Below are 18,567 nucleotides of genomic sequence, written 5' to 3' on the forward strand. Positions count from 1 at the left end.
TGATCCTGCCACAGCCACAGTCCAGTCCTTCTTCGCTGAGGTCCGTGGTGTCTTCGAGGAGCCTGCCCGAGCTTCTTCTGCCGAGACTGCCCTGCTGAACCTGGCCCAGGGTGTTTCTTCCGTTGGCGAGTACGCCATTCAGTTCCGTGCTCTTGCTTCCGAGTTGTCCTGGAATAGTGAGGCTCTCTGCGCGACCTTTAAAAAAGGCCTATCCAGCAACATTAAAGATGTTCTGGCCGCACGAGAAACTCCTGCTAACCTACATGAACTCATTCATCTTGCCACTCGCATTGACATGCGTTTTTCCGGATGGCGTCTGGAGCTCCGCCTGGATATGGACTTTGTTCGCACGAGGCGTTTTTTCTCCCCGGCTCCTCTCTCCTCTGGTCCTCTGCAATCCGTTCCTGTGCCTCCCGCCGTGGAGGCTATGCAAGTTGACAGGTCTCGCTTGACACCTCAAGAGAGGACACGACGCCGCATGGAGAATCTTTGCCTGTACTATGCCGGTACCGAACACTTCCTGAAGGATTGTCCTATCCGTCCTCCCCGCCTGGAAAGACGTACGCTGACTCCGCACAAAGGTGACACAGTTCTTGATGTCAACTCTGCTTCTCCACGCCTTACTGTGCCTGTGCGGATATCTGCCTCTACCTTCTCCTTCTCTACTATGGCCTTCTTGGATTCCGGATCTGCAGGAAATTTTTTTTGGTCTCTCTTATCAACAGGTTCAACATCCCTGTGACCAGTCTCGCCAGACCCCTCTACATCAATTGTGTTAACAATGAAAGTTTGGACTGTGCCGTGCGTTACCGCACGGAACCCCTCCTAATGTGCATCGGACCTCATCACGAAAGAATTGAGTTTTTGTTCCTCAGGTTCTTTGGACCCAAGAAGAGGGGGAGACCCAAGGGGGGGGGTACTGTTACGCCTAGCGCTCCGGGTCCCCGCTCCTCCCCGGAGCGCTCACGGCGTCTTTCTCCCTGCAGCGCCCCAGTCAGTCCCGCTGACCGGGAGCGCTGCACTGTCATGGCCGTTGGGGATGCGATTCGCACAGCGGAACGCGCCCGCTCGCGAATCGCATCCCAGGTCACTTACCCGTCCCGGTCCCCTGCTGTCATGTGCTGGCGCGCGCGGCTCCGCTCTCTAGGGCGCGCGCGCGCCAGCTTTCTGAGACTTAAAGGGCCAGTGCACCAATGATTGGTGCCTGGCCCAATTAGCTTAATTGGCTTCCACCTGGTCCCTGACTATATCTGACCTCCTCCCATGCACTCCCTTGCCGGATCTTGTTGCCCTTGTGCCTAGTGAAAGCGTTCCCTTGTTTGTTCCTAGCCTGTGTTCCAGACCTCCTGCCGTTGCCCCTGACTACGATCCTTGCTGCCTGCCCCGACCTTCTGCTACGTCCGACCTTGCCTTTGTCTACTCCCTTGTACCGCGCCTATCTTCAGCAGTCAGAGAGGTTGAGCCGTTGCTAGTGGATACGACCTGGTCACTACCGCCGCAGCAAGACCATCCCGCTTTGCGGCGGGCTCTGGTGAAAACCAGTAGTGACTTAGAACCGGTCCACTAGCACGGTTCTCGCCAATCCCTCTCTGGCACAGAGAATCCACCTCCTACCAGCCGGGATCGTGACAGCCCTGACCGGCCATTTTTGTTTTTTGTACCTTTGTTTAAGAACAAGCGCATATCCAAGAGTCCAGAAGACTCTATAATGTAGGACGGTGGACCAACAAAAGACATTCTTTTATAAAATAATTTTTTATGAAATAAAGAAGCAGAGTTCATCCCTCTGCGTATTTTTTTTTGAAAATTTTACTTAAAAACTCACACGCAACAATCGTTCAATGGTGTTATGGTCATTATTGTGGAAAATTCAAGTTTATTACTGTGATAATTATCAGAAAATGTGAAAAAAAAACACTACCCAAGAGTGTTAAATAACCCCATACATTGCACCATAAATGTTGAAATTTTAATTAAGCATGTATGTATGTATTTCCAAAATCCTAAAATTAAAGGCCCAAGCCCAGAAGCATCAAGAATTCAAGTACTTCCTGAAAGACATAGGAGCAGTCAGGAGTAGGCATCAACAGTACCCAAGAGGCTTTAATAACCCCTTACATTGCACGATCACTCGTGAGATTGAGCAATAACAGGTGTGTTATGCCCTCAGATGTCCTTGGCTGCACACGCGCTACACTGAACGGACCAGCGTGTGTCTATCTTTCACCGACAGGTGCGGGTAACCCGCTGAACCCCCTTCGCGATGGGGATCAGGGATTGCAATTATTTGCCAGGAAAGAAGAATCACAACTAAGCGCCGGTCATAAGCTCGGGTTCATTAAGTCGATGCCCTTTGTACACACCGCATGTCTCTACTACCGATTGGATGGTTTAGTGAGGTCCTCGGATCGGTCCCGGCAGGGTAGGAGAAGGCCCTAGCAGAGCGCCGCGAATTTAAAGATCATTGTTGAAATTAGCATTAAGCATGTATAAGCTACTGCTAAACTTCCAAAAATTTAAGGCCCAAGGCCTGAGGCATCAGGGAGGCAATTATTTCCTGAAAGACACAGAATGAGTCAGGAGCAGTCAGGAGCAGTACCCAAGAGGGTTTCATAACCAACCCCTTACATTTAAAAGTCAATGTTGAAATTTGCATTAAGCATGTGTTTAGCTACTGCAAAACATCCAAAAACTGAAGGCCCAAGGCCTGAGGCATCAGGGAGGCAAGTAGTTCCCGAAAGACACAGAATAAGTCAGGAGCAGTCATTCGCAGTACCCAAGAGGGTTTCATAACCATCCCCTTACATTTAAAAGTCAATGTTGAAATTTGCATTAAGCATGTATTTGGCTACTGCTAAACATCCAAAAATTGAAGGCCCAAGGCCTGAGGCATCAGGGAGGCAAGTAGTTCCCGAAAGACACAGAATTAGTCAGGAGAAGTCATTCGCAGTACCCAAGAGGGTTTTATAACCATCCCCTTACATTTAAAAGTCAATGTTGAAATTTGCATTAAGCATGTATTTAGCTACTGCTAAACATCAAAAATTGAAGGCCCAAGGCCTGAGGGCAGGAAGGCAAGTAGTTCCTGAAAGACACAGAATGAGTATGGAGCAGGCATTCGCAGTACCCAAGAGGGTTTCATAACCCCTTACATTTAAAGATCAATGTTGACATTTGCATTAAGCATATATTTAGCTACTGCTAAATATCCAAAAATTAAAGGCCAAAGGCCAGAAGCATCAGTGAGGCAAGTAGTTCCTGAAAGACACAGGATGAGCCAGGAGCAGGCAATCGCAGTACCCAAGAGGGTTTCTTAACCAATCCCTTACATTTAAAGATGAATGTTGAATTTTGCATTAAGCATGTATTTAGCTACTGCTAAACATCCAAAAAATAAAGGCCCTAGGCCAGAAGCATCAGTGAGGCAAGTAGTTCCTGAAAGACACAGGATGAGCCAGGAGCAGGCAATCGCAGTACCAAAGAGGGTTCCATAACCCTAATTGATAACCCAAGAGGGTTTCATAACCAACCATAATTGGTAAATGTTGGTGTAGCAGCTTGGTCAATCTACTCTGAGGCATCTGGCATTGGTGGCTGGAAATCCTGGCTAATCCATCCCTGATTCATCTTGACAAACGTCAATCTCTCCACATTTTTAGTGGACAGACGAGTTCACCTTGGGGTGACTATGGCCCCGGCCGCTCTAAACACCCGCTCTGATGGCACACTACTGGCCGGGCAGGACAGCTTTTCCAGGGCAAACTCTGCTAGTTGTGGCCATAAATCAAGTTTGGCTGCCCAGAAGTCCAGCAGATCTTCAATGGTTGTTGGCATGGCCATGTCAAGGTATGCCACCACCTGCTGGTTCAGGTCCTGCTCCATGTCTACCTGCTGCTGATGAGTTGCCTCACTATGCGGGTGAAGAAAGCTACTCATCAGTGACTGAAAACTCAGGCTGCTGCTGATTGAGCTGGTACAGCTCCTCCCACCCCTCCCCTCCCCAGCAGCCATGGCAGTGGAAGGTGAGCGCAGAGGGCCCCCCCGAGTCAGACCTGCGAGTGGATGGACCATGTGGCTGATAGGCATCAGCCAACTGACTACGTAGAATGTCTCTGTAGTAGGTCAGTTTGTCCTCCCTCTCAGTGGGTGTAAAAAAGGCCCCCATTTTGGGATGGTAGCGAGGGTCTAATAAGGTGGAGATCCAGAAGTCATCCCGCTGACAAATTTTGACAATTCGGGGGTCACTACGCAAGCAACTGAGCATGCACTGTGCCATTTGCGCCAGTGACTCGGAGGGACTACCTGCCTCGTTCTCCACTGCATACTGCCACTGTGTGTCTGGGTCCTCTGTCTCAACTTCCTCATAACCCTCCAGCTCCTCTGGCTGCTCCTGCTCCTCCTCTCCTGTCCGAAGACTAGAAACACCGGCCATCTCATCCAACCTAAACTGTGCTCCGCTCTGCCCCTCATCATCCTCCTCCTCCAATTCAGTCCCCACAGGGCTCATGTAGCCTTGAGATGTAGGCGCAATGTCTCCATTGCCGTGACCAGCCATGGTTTCAATCATTTGTTGTAGGAAGTGTAGGAGTGGAATTACGTCGTTCATGGCGTAATCCAGGCGACTCACAAATAATGTGGCTTCCTCAAAAGGCCTCAGCAAACGGCAGGTGTCCCGTATGAGCTGCCACTGATTCACATTGAAGTTACACAGGGGAGTACTCCTATCTGCTTGGATCATCAAGAAATGGGTGATGGCTTTTCTTTGTTCGTATAGTCTGTCCAACATATGGAGGGTGGAATTCCAACGTGTGGCAACGTCACAAATAAGACTATGTTGTGGGATACCGTTCTGATGCTGCAGCTCAAGGAAGGTGTGCTTGGCAGTGTACGAGTGGCTGAAGTGCATGCACTGTTTCCTTGCCATTTTCAGGATGTTTTGCAAATGGGGTGAAGACTTGAGGAAGTGCTTGACAACCAGATTCAACACGTGTGCCATGCAGGGCGCATGTTTCACACTTCCTTGTCATGGCGTGGACACAATGTTCTTCCCGTTGTCTGTCACCATGGTTCCCATTTCCAGATTTTGTGGAGTAAGCCATACTTGGATTTCTTTACGAATGAACTTTAGCAGTTCCTCCCCTGTGTGACTCCGTTCGCCAAGGCAAACCATGTGAAGAACAGCTTGACACCGCCGTGCCCTACACACATGGTACGATGAATGGCCACCGAGATTTGGACGTGCAGTGGAGGCCGAGGACACGGTGGAGCATGAGGAGGAGACATCGCACACTGTAACAGGACCAACTGCCTGGGAGCTAGAGCGTGGAGGAGGAAGCGGTGCGACCTGTCCAAGTTGCTGTTGTGGCTAGGCAAGAACCACATTTACCCAGTGAGCCGTAAAAGACAAGTATTGTCCCTGCCCGTAGTTACAGCTCCACACGTCGGCGCTGCCGTGCACTTTTGAACACACCGACAGGCTCACCTTCTCTTGTACAAACTTATGCAGGGCTGGTACTGCCTTCTTCGCAAAGAAATAACGGCTGGGACTCCCCACCTCGTCTCGACGCAAGCCATCAATTCTCTGAAAGGTGCAGAGTCCACCACTTGAAAAGGGAGGGACTGCAATACCAGCAACTTGGACAGTAGCACATTCAACTTCTGCGCTGTCGGATGAGTGGGCGCCTACTGTTGTTTCTTGGACATGGCTTCGCCGATGGATTGTTGGTGGAATGGCTGACTAAAAGCGGGAGAAGCAGGAGCGACAGAAGGAGGGTTTGACACACAGCTCCCGTCGGCTGAGGTGGTGGAGCCTTGGCTGAATGAAGGAGGGAGCGGATGGCCACTGGGTGATGCAGCAGGCTGGACCACTACATCGGAGCCACGGTTCTCCCAGGCCGCTTTATGGTGGCGAAGCATGTGTAGACGCAGGGCCGTGGTGAAGACATTGGGACCCTGGCCACGCTTCACCTTCTGCCGGCAAATCTTGCATGTGGCTACGTGAACCTCCTCCGGATGCCTTATGAAAAACTTACACACCGCCGAGTAGCTGATTTTCCCACCCGCAGTCCGCACTAATTGACTGCTACTGGCGCCGTCTCCAAGAACCCCTCTTCCACTACCTCCCGGAAAGGTAGGCTGCCGCGAAGCAGGTGGTCTCCCCCAGGCATGTTTGGCTCCTGAATTTCCACTACTGCCACCACGCTGACTGCCAATCGTGTTAACGCCTTGCTGCCTCAAGGGCAACCTGCAACTCTCTTCTCCTAATAATGATGAAGCCCCTTCTGCACCCGGCTCCCAAATGCAATCGGCTTCATCATCATCAACAGTTGTGTGCACCTCAGGTTCCCCAACAGTGTCTGCTTCAGGACCCTGAACACTTGTAACACCGCCTCCCACGTCATTCTCCGCATCACTACTTGGCCGCCTAGTGGAGCAAGCGGCGCATGTCTCCTCCCCTTCCTGGCTGTCCAGTAGCTGCTGACTGTCCTCTATTGGATCGTCCTCAGTAAATAGTGGAGCTGCACCCACAGCATAAGATACTTCTTTAGGAGAAGGAACAGCATAGGACAAAGGCAATGGGAGGACATGGACTGCTCCCGGGCCATGCCAACTGAGGATTGTGTCTGAGGAACCCACCGACTGTTGACTGTGGGTGTCAGATGTCACTTGTGATGATGTGGATGAGCGTGTTAACCAATCGACGACGGCAGATGGGTTGCTGGTGGAGACACGACCGCTGGCTGATAACGGGAGCTCAGGCCACTCACCCCAAGTCTGCTGCCAACTCTGCCTGAAGTATTTAGGCCTCTGCCACTCCTCTGTGCACATCCTGGCACTTCTCTGCCTGACATACTTAGTGCGTTTATGAGGGTATTACAATACGCTACACTACTCTTTAAACAGTATTTGTCTAGAACGGCAGCAGGTGATTACTTACGGCTGTCCTTGAACAGTATGTAGGCCCTTTACAGATTAACAGGTACTAGATGATACAATACTTGGATGTACCTATGCGGTGTGCACTGATGAGGGCAGTTATATGCCTAACTATTAGCAGAAAAACTCTGTATTTTTGTAAAACACCAGCCGGTGGATACTATTGTTTGGACTTTGACGGTATGGAGCACCTTGACAGCTTAACAGGTACTAAATGGTACAATACTTGCATGTACCTATGCGGTATGCACTGATGAGGGCAGTTATATATGCGTAACTATACGCAGAAAAAAACTGTTTAAAAATTTTTTTTTTTTTTAAACGGTGAATAGTATTGTTTGGACTTGCACAGTATGTAGCCAGCCCCTTGACAGATTAACAGGTACAAAATGGTATAAGTGCACTACAGTCCACTGAATAATCACGTATTTCTGAACAGCAGCAGGACCCAACAGTGCAGCACCACAAAAAAAATCTAGGGATGAAACCCTAAATTGCACTCTGTCACACAATTCTGAGCAGCAGAAGTTTTGTGGAGCAAATAAAAATAAACTCAATTTGGCTGAACAATGAGGAGATAAGATGCTTCAGAAAGTTCAGGCAGCTTGGAGATCTATATGAGGCAGCTGACAGCTATCTGCCCCTCTCTGCTGCAATGCTCAATAACGTGAATAGGAGGTTTAGCAATCAATGATCCTTCTCAGAGTGACAGCAGAGCACTCTGCACTCCTGCCTTTCCCTAATGCTGATGTGACTAGCATTTGCAGTGTAACGCTGTGGTATGAGCTATTCACACACACGCAGTCCCGTCCTCTCCATCTGAGTGCATAGATGAAATGAAGAGAGGCAAGATGGCCGCCGATTATATAGGGGCTGTGACATCACAGGGGTCAGTGAACACTGCATCTCACATGTGATTCAGGGTCAGCCCGCCTACCTTCATTCCCGCCGCTGTTTCCCGCCCTCCCATAATCCCCTGCCTCATGTGCTCACATGTGCATCCGCCATCTTAGGTCCCTAATAGCCTGGAACGCTGTAAAATGGAGTTTAATGAAGCGATTCGTGCGATAGAATTGCGGCGATATTCGTATTTGTTGCAAATCTAATTTTTCATGAAATTCGTAATGAATTCGGGTTCGTCAACTTCGATTCGCTCATCTCTAACTAGAACCTTCTGGAGCCATTTGTGTGACCTTTCTCTTTTATTCTTCATTGGAATATATCAGAAGCACTCTGTATACAGATCCCAGACTAGAACACCTTGTATTCAACATCGAGATCAGAACATCCTGTATATGGAACCTAAACCAAAATACCCTGTATACAGAAACCAGACCAGAACACTCTGTATACAAACACCAGAGCAGAACACCCTGTATACAGACCCCAGATCAAAACTTCCCCTATACAGACCCCAGACAAGAACATCCTCTATACAGACCCCAGACCAGAACACCCTGTATACAGACCCCAGACCAGAACACCCTGTATACAGACCCCAGACCAGAACATCCTGTATACAGACCCAAGACCAGAACACCCTGTATACAGACCACAGACCAGAACATCCTGTATACAGACCCCAGAGCAGAACACCCTGTAGACCAGAACTCAATTTTTTCCTTATACAAATTTCCTACTTGCATGACAAGGGTTCCATGCAAAATTGCACCTTACAGTTACGATTTTGTCCATTAACAGAAGATATGTAGACGGGCTTGGCAAGACGAGGCACTGGAAGACGGTCTTTATGGACCTGAGAGGCACCAATGAAGTTACCAGCGGAACAGGATTCCAAAAGAGCAGAAGTGATGAAAGACGTCTTGGCAGAGGAAAATACTTGAACCGTGGGTGGTCAAGCGAGGACAGGCAATATTAACATCTAGGGAAGCCACTCCTACTTGTCCAAGTTGAGAGCGTTCTCCCGGACGTGGAGGACATATAGAACAGTCTTTGAGAAAGTACTCCGAACTAGCACAATATAGGCACAAATTCTCATTGTGTCGACAGGATTTTTCCATAGCCATAGCCTTCCATAGCCTCTTCGGCAAGAGGCAAAGAAGAGAGTAGGGGTGGATGTTGGAACACTGGGTCCAGACGAGGTAAACGCCATGTTCGGGCAGGTTCTTTTTCCAAAGAAAGTTCCACCTGCCTCTCGGCAAAACGCACACCAATTTGAGTGGCTAAATGAATAAGTTCACTTAGGTTAGCCGGAGAATCTCGTGCAGCGAGAGCATCGTTTATTCGAGAGGAAAGTCCAAAAAGCCTAATTGTTCCAAGAAAGTTCAGAGGCAAGAGTGTGGAACTGAACCGCATAGTCGCCAACGGAGGAGTTCCCTTGGCAGAGGTTCAGTAGAGCCGTCTCAGCAGAGGAGGCTTGTGCGGGTTCTTCAAATGCATTACGGAATTCTGCAAGGAAGGCTGACAGGTTCAAAGAGACCGGATCACTACGATCCCAGAGAGTATCCCAGGCCAAAGCTTTTCCAGACAGTAGACTGAACACAAACGCCACTTTAGCTGGGCATTTTTTGAAAATCTGACCACTGTCACTTTAAACATTAATAACTTTGGAATGCTTTTACTTATCATTCTGATTCCGAGATAGTTTTTTCGTGACATATTCTACTTTATGTTATTGGTAAAATTTCACTGATATTTGTATCCTTTCTTGGTAAAAAATCTAAAAATTTCATGAAAATTTAGAAAATTTAGCATTTTTCTAACTTTGAAAGTCTCTGCTTGAAAGGAAAATGGACATTTCAAATAAATTACATATTGATTCACATATACAATATGTCTACTTTGTGTTTGCATAAAAAAATTGACAAGTTTTTACTTTTGGAAGACACCAGAGGGCTTCAAAGTTCCGCAGCAATTTTCCAATTTTTCTCAAGATTTTCAAAATCGTAATTTTTCAGGGCCCAGTTCAGGTTGGAAGTGGATTTTAAGGGTCTTCATATTAGAAATACCCCATAAATGACCCCATTATTAAAACTGAACCCCCCAAAGTATTCAAAATGACATTCAGTAAGTGTTTTAACCCTTTAGGTGTTTCACAGGAATAGCAGCAAAGTGAAGGAGAAAATTCTAAATCTTCATTTTTTACACTCGCATTTTCTTGTAGACCCAATTTTTGAATTTTTACAAGGGGTAAAAGGAGAGAAATCACCCTAAAATTTGTAACCCAATTTCTCTCGAGTAAGGAAATACCTCATATGCGTATGTAAAGCGTTCGGCGGGCGCAGTAGAGGGCTCAGAAGGGAAGGAGCGACAATGGGATTTTGGAGAGTGAGTTTTTCTGAAAGGGTTTTTGGGGGGCATGTCCCATTTAGGAAGCCCCTATGGTGCCAGAACAGTGGACCCCCCCACATGTGACCCAATTTTGGAAACTATACCCCTCATGGAATTTAATAAGGGGTGCAGTGAGCATTTACACCCCACTGGCGTTTGACAGATATTTGAAACAGTGGACTGTGCAAATCAAAAATTTTATTTTTCATTTTCACAGACCACTGTTCCAAAAATCTGTCATACACCAGTGGGGTGTAAATGCTCACTGCACCTCTTATTAAATTCCATGAGGGGTGTAGTTTCCAAAATGGGGTCACATATGGATATTTATTGTTTTGCGTTTGTCAGAACTGCTGTAACAATCAGCCACCCCTGTGCAAATCGCCTCAAATGTACATGGTGCACTCTCCCTTCTGGGCCTTGTTGTGCGCCCCCAGAGCACTTTGCGCCCACATATGGGGTATCTCCGTAGTCGGGAGAAATTGCGTTACAAATTTTGGGGGTCTTTTTCCCTTTTACCTCTTGTGAAAATGAAAAGTATAGGGCAACACCAGCATGTCAGTGTAAAAAATTTATTTTTTTACACTAACATGCTGGTGTAGACCCCAACTTCACCTTTTCATAAGGGGTTAAAGAAGAAAAAGCCCCCCAAAATTTGTAAGGCAATTTCTCCCGAGTACGGCGATACCCCATATGTGTCCCAAAACTGTTGCCCTGAAATACGACAGGGCTCCAAAGTGAGAGAGCGCCATGCGCATTTGAGGCCTGAATTAGAGATTTGCATAGGGGTATTCTATGCCAATGATTCCCAAACGGGGTGCCTCCAGCTGTTGCAAAACTCCCAGCATGCCTGGACAGTCAATGGCTGTCCGGCAATACTGGAAGTTATTATTTTGCAACAGCTGGAGGCTCCGTTTTGGAAACAGTAGCGTACTAGACGTTTTTCATTTTTTGGGGGGAGGGGGGCTGTGTAGGGGTATGTGTATATGTAGTGTTTTTTACTTTTTATTTTAGGTTAGTTTTAGTGTAGTGTAGTGTTTTTAGGGTACAGTCACATGGGCAGAGGTTCACAGCAAGTTTGCCGCTGGAAGTTTGAGCTGCAGCGCAAAATTTGCGCCATCTCAAACTTGCAGCACTCACTGTAAACCTCCGCCCATGTGAGTGTACCCTGTACATTCACATTGGGGGGAGGGGGCAAACATCCAGCTGTTGCAAACTCCGAGCATGCCCTTTGGCTGTCCGTGCATGCTGGGAGTTGTAGTTTTGCAACAGCTGGAGGAACGCTGGTTTGGAAACACTAAGTTAAGTAATAAACTTTCAAGTGTTTTGCAACCAAACTTAGTGTTTCCAAACCAGTGTGCCTCCAGCTGTTGCAAAACTACAACTCCCAGCATGCATGGTCTGCCAGTGCATGCTGGGAGTTATAGTTTTGCAACAATTGCAACAGCTGGAGGCACTGAGGTAGGAAACGGACAATGTTTCCCAACTAGTGTGCCTCCAGTTGTTGCAAAACTACAACTCCCAGCATGCCCAGGCATGCTGGGAGTTGTAGTTCGGCAATATCTGAAGGATCAGATGTTGCCGAACTACAACTTCCAGCATGCTTGGGCAGTCTGGGCATGCTGGGAGTTGTAGTTTTGCAACATCTGGAGGTCCACAGTTTGGAGATCACTGTATAATGGTCTCCAATCTGTGCTCTTCCAGATGTTAGAGAACTACAACTCCCAGCATGCCTGGACAGACTGAGCATGCTGAGATTTGTAGTTTTGCAACATCTGGAAGAGCACAGATTGGAGACCATTATACAGTGGTCTCCAAACTGTGGACCTCCAGATGTTGCAAAACTACAACTCCCAGCATGCCCAGAAAGCCAAAGGCTGTCTGGGCATGCTGGGAGTTGCAGTTTTGAAACTCTCAGAGGCAGCAGTGAGATCGCTTTACGGCGATCTCACTGCTGCCAATGAAGATGCCGCACTACTGCCGGAAACTCACCTCCGGGACGCAGCGCAGCCAGGACCGCATGGAGGACGCCGGGACCGCTCGGGACACCGCTCGGACGGGTAAGTGACGCAGGGGGACGGGTCAGGGACACTTAGCAGAGCGGTGTGTGTCCCGATCCCCGTGATCGGGACTCACACACCGCACTGCTAAGTATTTTCATAGCGAAACGCTGCTATCAGCTAGTCAGATTTGACCAGCTGATATCAGCGATCGCTGGGGGGGTGGGGGATGAAACCCCCCGTGGTCGCGCGGTAAGATGGCTGGCTATCAGTGATAGCCACCATCTTTCCTGGCGCTGCGGGGTGCCGCGAGTAGCGGCAGTAATGTTCATGACGTACCTGTATGTCATGGGTCGGGAACACCTTGCCACCCATGACGTACAGGTATGTCATAGGTCGGGAAGATGTTAAATGAGCACTGGCCCTTTAAATGAAAGAGCTCCAGCAAACACGCGCCCTAGGAGGTGGGGGCACGCATGCTGGGGCTGCAAGGACACGGAGAGTCGGAAGATGAGGGAGGTGAGTGACGGGCTAGGATTCACATGCGGGCATGTCCCGTGATGTGGATCCCAGCCCCGCCGGCAGCGGGGACAGCGCTCACGGCCAGCGTGTCCGGCCGGAGCGCAGGTGTTACAGGGGATGAGTTACTTTTTGCTGTAGAACCCTATTAAAGAAAAACGCTCACCCGTTCACCCACACTAAACCCGTTATAGTGTGGGTTATAGTGTGGGTGAACAGGAGACCGATGCAGGGTTTCAGACCAACACATACGTACCTGCAGTCTGGCGCCCCGTCCCTCTGAAGTTCAGTGGTGAATTGCGCACTGGAGGTGGGCCTGCTCACTGAATTTGAATATTTATCGGTGCTGGTCACGTGAGCGTTCAGGCACAAGTGTTCACATTACCAGCACCGATGAATATTCAAATCCAACCGGCAGGCCCGCCTCCAGCGTGCATTACAGCACTGGATGAAGCCAAACTTCAGAGAGACTGGCGCCGGACTTCCGGTACGTATATAGGTCAGAAACCCTGCATCGATCTCCTGTTCACCCACACCATAACCCTGTGTATTGGGTTTAGTGGTGGTGAACGGGTGACCGTTTTCCTTTAACTTTCTTCACCCCAATGTAAAATCGATTACATGGTCCCCACCTACTATGTGTCATTTATAATACTGGTGTCTTCTTATGAGGCAGAAAAGTATTTGACTCCAGGGATTAAGTATATTTGACTCCAGGGCTTAGGTACAGTTACTACTGCTATTTTCATCTTAATTTCTAGCTATAGTGCGGCCTCCTTCCTGCTGCCGCTCTAGGTACTGGCAAACAAGAACTTATGTGTGGTAACTGCCTTGGGGTGTAGTGTAGTTGGGGTGTTGCTTCAGTATATGAGGGGTTAATTTAACCCCTGTCACTCGTGACGCCAGGCTGGGGGTTAATATGCTGTGGTAAATCTTCGGCCTATCGCCACCCTTCCCAGAAACAATAGCTTTACCACAATTAGCCAGGCACAAAACTTACGAATCTCCTACTGGCTAGGAGTCTCTTGACCTGATGGTCAGGCACAAAGCTTGATGGTTTCGTTGCTGAACTTAAAACTGGAACAATCTTAGCACAGTCCTGCTAGGCACATGTCTTGAACTTTGGTTACTGTAAAAACAAAAGGGGTTAGCATAGAAAGGCAATAAACATTACTTTATAGTCCTTCAAAAGACATTTCTCCTGAATCTTTTTGTGCCTCTAATAGTTCCTCTATATCTGCCAACATCTGGAGCAGGCGAGGAGTTAATGTGACTTTCCCACACCACATTGGTGAGAGTTGAGTGGTTAACAGTAGGATTTAGAGTGACCAAAGGCTTACTGGCCGGGATCAGAGTTGGGGCATAGTGTTTAAGCACCATCGCCAAATCAGGAGTGGGGCAAAACACTTTCTTTGGTACCCTGGAAGCAGGCAAACTCTCCATGTCAGAAGAGGGCCTTGGTACATAGGTTGGTACCTGTGCAGGAAGCAAACTCTCATTGCTCCCAAAGGGCCTAGGTACATGCGTTGGAACCTCTGGAACAGACAAACTCTCATTGCTCCGAGAGGGTCTAGGTAAAGTCTTTGGTGCCCGCAATTTAGGCTTACTTTCTTGAACTTGAGCAGGACTTGTAACTTTACTGTACACAGAGGATGATTGATGTTGTAGAGGCTCCTCCTCCTTGAGTACGTTGGTGGAGGCATCAGGAGCAGACAATTTCGGCCTCAGGTTGAAGGGATCCGATTCCCAATCTGTAGACGGAAAGTATTTGAAGGGAAGCTGTGTTTGGGCTGTTGGTCTTGTGACCGCTGCAGCCCACTCTCCACGCAGGCTCTGGACGGGGGTGTACTCCACAATTTCACCCACCTCCAAGGAGTAGAACTTTTTATGAAGATACGGCCTCTGCACTGCTCGCCGGTTTACGAGGATGGTTTGCCCTGTGTGGCAATCTAGGAGTGTCCCATAACCTCTGACCTTGTCGAACTTGGCCACAGTTGCTCTTCATCGTTCTAGAGGCTCCTCCCCTTCTCGGGGATGGTCCCATTTGCGGATGAATAAAGCTTCCATTTCTTTAGTATTCTCCTGGTAGTGAATTCTTTCCTCAGGAGGCAAATGCACATGCTTAGGGGCATACAATTCTCTGTGTCAGGTCTTTAATCTTTCCATCAGTTCAGCCAGCTCGGCTTCTTGACGGGCCCTTTCCCTTTGTGTGGCTGGAATTGGTGGGAGTGGCTTCCCAGGTATAGGCTGTAGAATCGCGTGCATATACTCGATGAGTCCTGGCTTGTCCCCAAAGATCCACTGGGGCAAATCTGGTGAGCACGGTCGTGCACTTGGCAAAGTAGATAGAGGTATTTTAGCTTCAGGGCTGGAGGAGGAAGAATAGGCCGCCTCTGGCGGGGTACTCACTGCAGACTCCTCCGATGGGATCTCGGCCCACAAGCCCCAAGTTCTGTGGTGAGGGGACAGTCTCACCGGCGATGCACCTCCAGGTGCACCTGCGACACTACAACAAGGTAAGTACACTTTATCTACATATTTACACATTGAATTAGGATAATTGTAACTATTAAAGGGGTGACAAGGGGCTAACTATTGATGAGGACCCCACCGGTAGCTAGGGACTCTGACTTTGGGGACCTCACCACAAGGTAACGGATGCAATCCGGTACCGGGACACCACATATGGGTTGACAGATTTGTTACCACTACAACAACATCCATACAAGTCATCCCTATATACTCACACGTATCTCCGCCATAGTCCTTCCTTTAAAGGGGTCCTATATTTGAATACATTGTTTTTAAATCAACTGATGCCAGAAATTTAAACATATTTGTAAATGACTTCTATTTAAAAATCTTAATCCTTCCAGTACTTAATAGCTACTGTATGTTCCACAGGAAATTCTTTTCTTTTTGAATGTCTTTTCTGTCTTACCACAGTGCTCTCTGCTGACACCTCTGTCTATGTCAGGAACTGTCCAGAGCAGAATAGGTTTGCTATGGGGATTTGCTCCTACTCTGGACAGTTCCTGACATGGACAGAGGTGTCAGCAGAGAGCACTGTGGTCAGACAGAAAAAAAATTCAAAACGAAAAGAACTTAATGTGGAGCATACAGCAGTTGATAAGTACATAAAGGATTTACATTTTTAAATAGAAGTAATTTACAAATCTGTTTAACTTTCTGGCACTGGTTGAGTAAAAAAAAAAATGTTTTCCAGCAGAGTACCCCTTTAAATCGAAATTACAAAGAGGCAGCCACTTTATGTCCATAACACTTTCTACGCTTCATACTTGTTCAGCATAGGCTTGGGGTCTACAATTTAGGTTCCTGAGCCCCAATATTTATTCTTTAACAGGGTTACCCCCTACCATATGTCATTTATTGTTGGTGTCTTCTTATGTGGCAAAGGGGTACAATTTTCACTCTTGTACTTTTAAGGGCTCAGCATCCAGGGGCCGTATGAAAGTGACCTGTAATTCAAACTATACCCTTCCTGTATATATAAATCATTTGTTCCAATTGAAGGCATGAACACCATAATGCACATTTATGGCACAAAACACAATTGGCTGAAAACCATTGACACTTGTGGAATAACAGTAGAATAAAATATAAAGAGAGCCCGAGACTATAGGGCGACTGTATTAAATATGAATCACAGCCGTAAGAGTTGAAATGCTATTTTTCTGGTTATTGTTGAGAATCTATTTGAAACGGTGATTGAAAATTATTTTCTATTATTCATAAATCACTTAACATTTGCCCTATTCCTAATGGACCCGTTCTGAAAGGAGTCTCAAGATTTCTAGTTCATTTTATTTTACAGCGATAAAATATGAATAGAAGCGGAGCCTATAAAATATAGATATAGCAGTGTCTCTATATGTATTTCATTCTGCTAGTGCGTCTGCTATATGGGGAATGATCCTTTGTTATACCCTTCCATTTTCTCACTTCATCATTTCACAGCAGAATAGGACTTTTCATGTATGGAACATATTTCTATAACTATTAAATTAACCTGTAATCGTATATATCAATGCCGCGTCTAATGTTCGGAAAGTGAAACAATGTAAGTGAACTGCTCTGGTATGCCGCCTATCTATGATCATTTACTAGAGAAAAAGTTAATTTCTTTCAGAAATGACTCATATGTCTAACTACTTTAAAGGGCACTTTCAGTCAATATTAATAGGTGCTGTACATAGGTTAAACAGTAATATCTCCTAAGAAACAAGAAAAAACATAGTATAAAAATGAGTATAACTACTGGGATACTGCCCTTACGTACAAAAAAGGAAAGTAGTATATTTCCAATTCAACTACTATAATACCGCCTCTATGTACAGGACTATAACTACTATAATACTGCCTCCTATGTACAGGAATATAACTACTATAATACTGCCTCCTATGTACAGGAATATGACTACTATAATACTGCTTGTCACGGTTCGGCTGGCAGGAGGTGGATCCTCTGTGCCAGAGAGGGATTGGCGTGGACCGTGCTAGTGGACCGGTTCTAAGCTGCTACTGGTTTTCACCAGAGCCCGCCGCAAAGCGGGATGGTCTTGCAGCGGCGGTAGCAACCAGGTCGTATCCACTAGCAACGGCTCAACCTCTCTGACTGCTGAAGATAGGCGCGGTACAAGGGAGAAGACAAGAGCAAGGTCGGACGAAGCAGAAGGTCGGGGCAGGCAGCAAGGATCGTAGTCAGGGGCAACGGCAGGAGGTCTGGAACACAGGCTAGGAACACACTGGGAAACGCTTTCACTGGCACGATGGCAACAAGATCCGGCAAGGAAGGGAAGGGGAAGTGAGGTTAAATAGGGAAGTGCACAGGTGAATGAACTGATTAAGCCAACTGCGCCAATCAGCGGCGCAGTGGCCCTTTAAATCGTAGAGACCCGGTGCGCGCGCGCCCTAAGGAGCGGGGCCGCGCGCGCCGGGACAAGACCGACGGAGAGCGAGTCAGGTACGGGAGCCGGGGTGCGCATCGCGAGCGGGCGCCACCCGCATCGCGAATCGCATCCCGGCTGGGAGACGTATCGCAGCGCACCCGGTCAGCAGGTCTGACCGGGGCGCTGCGATTGCGAGGATGTTGCGAGCGCTCCGGGGAGGAGCGGGGACCCGGAGCGCTCGGCGTAACACTGCTCCCATATACAAGAATATAACTACAATAATACTGCTCCTATATACAAGAATATAACTACTATAATACTGCTCCTATATGCAAGAATATAACTACTATAATACTGCTCCTATATACAAGAATATAACTACTATAATACTGCTCCTATATACAAGAATATAACTACTATAATACTGCTCCTATATGCAATAATATAACTACTATAATACTGCTCCTATATACAAGAATATAACTACTATAATACTGCCTCCTATATACAAGAATATTACTACTATAATACTGCTCCTATATACAAGAATATAACTACTATAATACTGCTCCTATATACAAGAATATAACTACTATAATACTGCCTCCTATGTACAGGAATATGACTACTATAATACTGCTCCTATATGCAAGAATATGGAGACAGGTGGTGGCCAGCGGGACTCAGATTATGACTTGTGATAATGGGGGTCAGTTCTCTGCTCTTCTGTCTTACCATGACTGGGTTTACTTCAAGGGTCCTTTCTAGTAATGTGAACAGTATAAAAGTGAGGAGGACGTCACTAGGACATCAGGTGACAGGTCCTCAGGTAGAGTGGTGGCCAGGGACTCCAGGGTCCTAAATAACATCATATTGCAGGCCGGTCTGAGTGATGTGTTCACACAGGATGG

This window comes from Hyla sarda, chromosome 5 (assembly GCF_029499605.1).
Source record: "Hyla sarda isolate aHylSar1 chromosome 5, aHylSar1.hap1, whole genome shotgun sequence".
Taxonomy (NCBI): Eukaryota; Metazoa; Chordata; class Amphibia; order Anura; family Hylidae; genus Hyla; species Hyla sarda.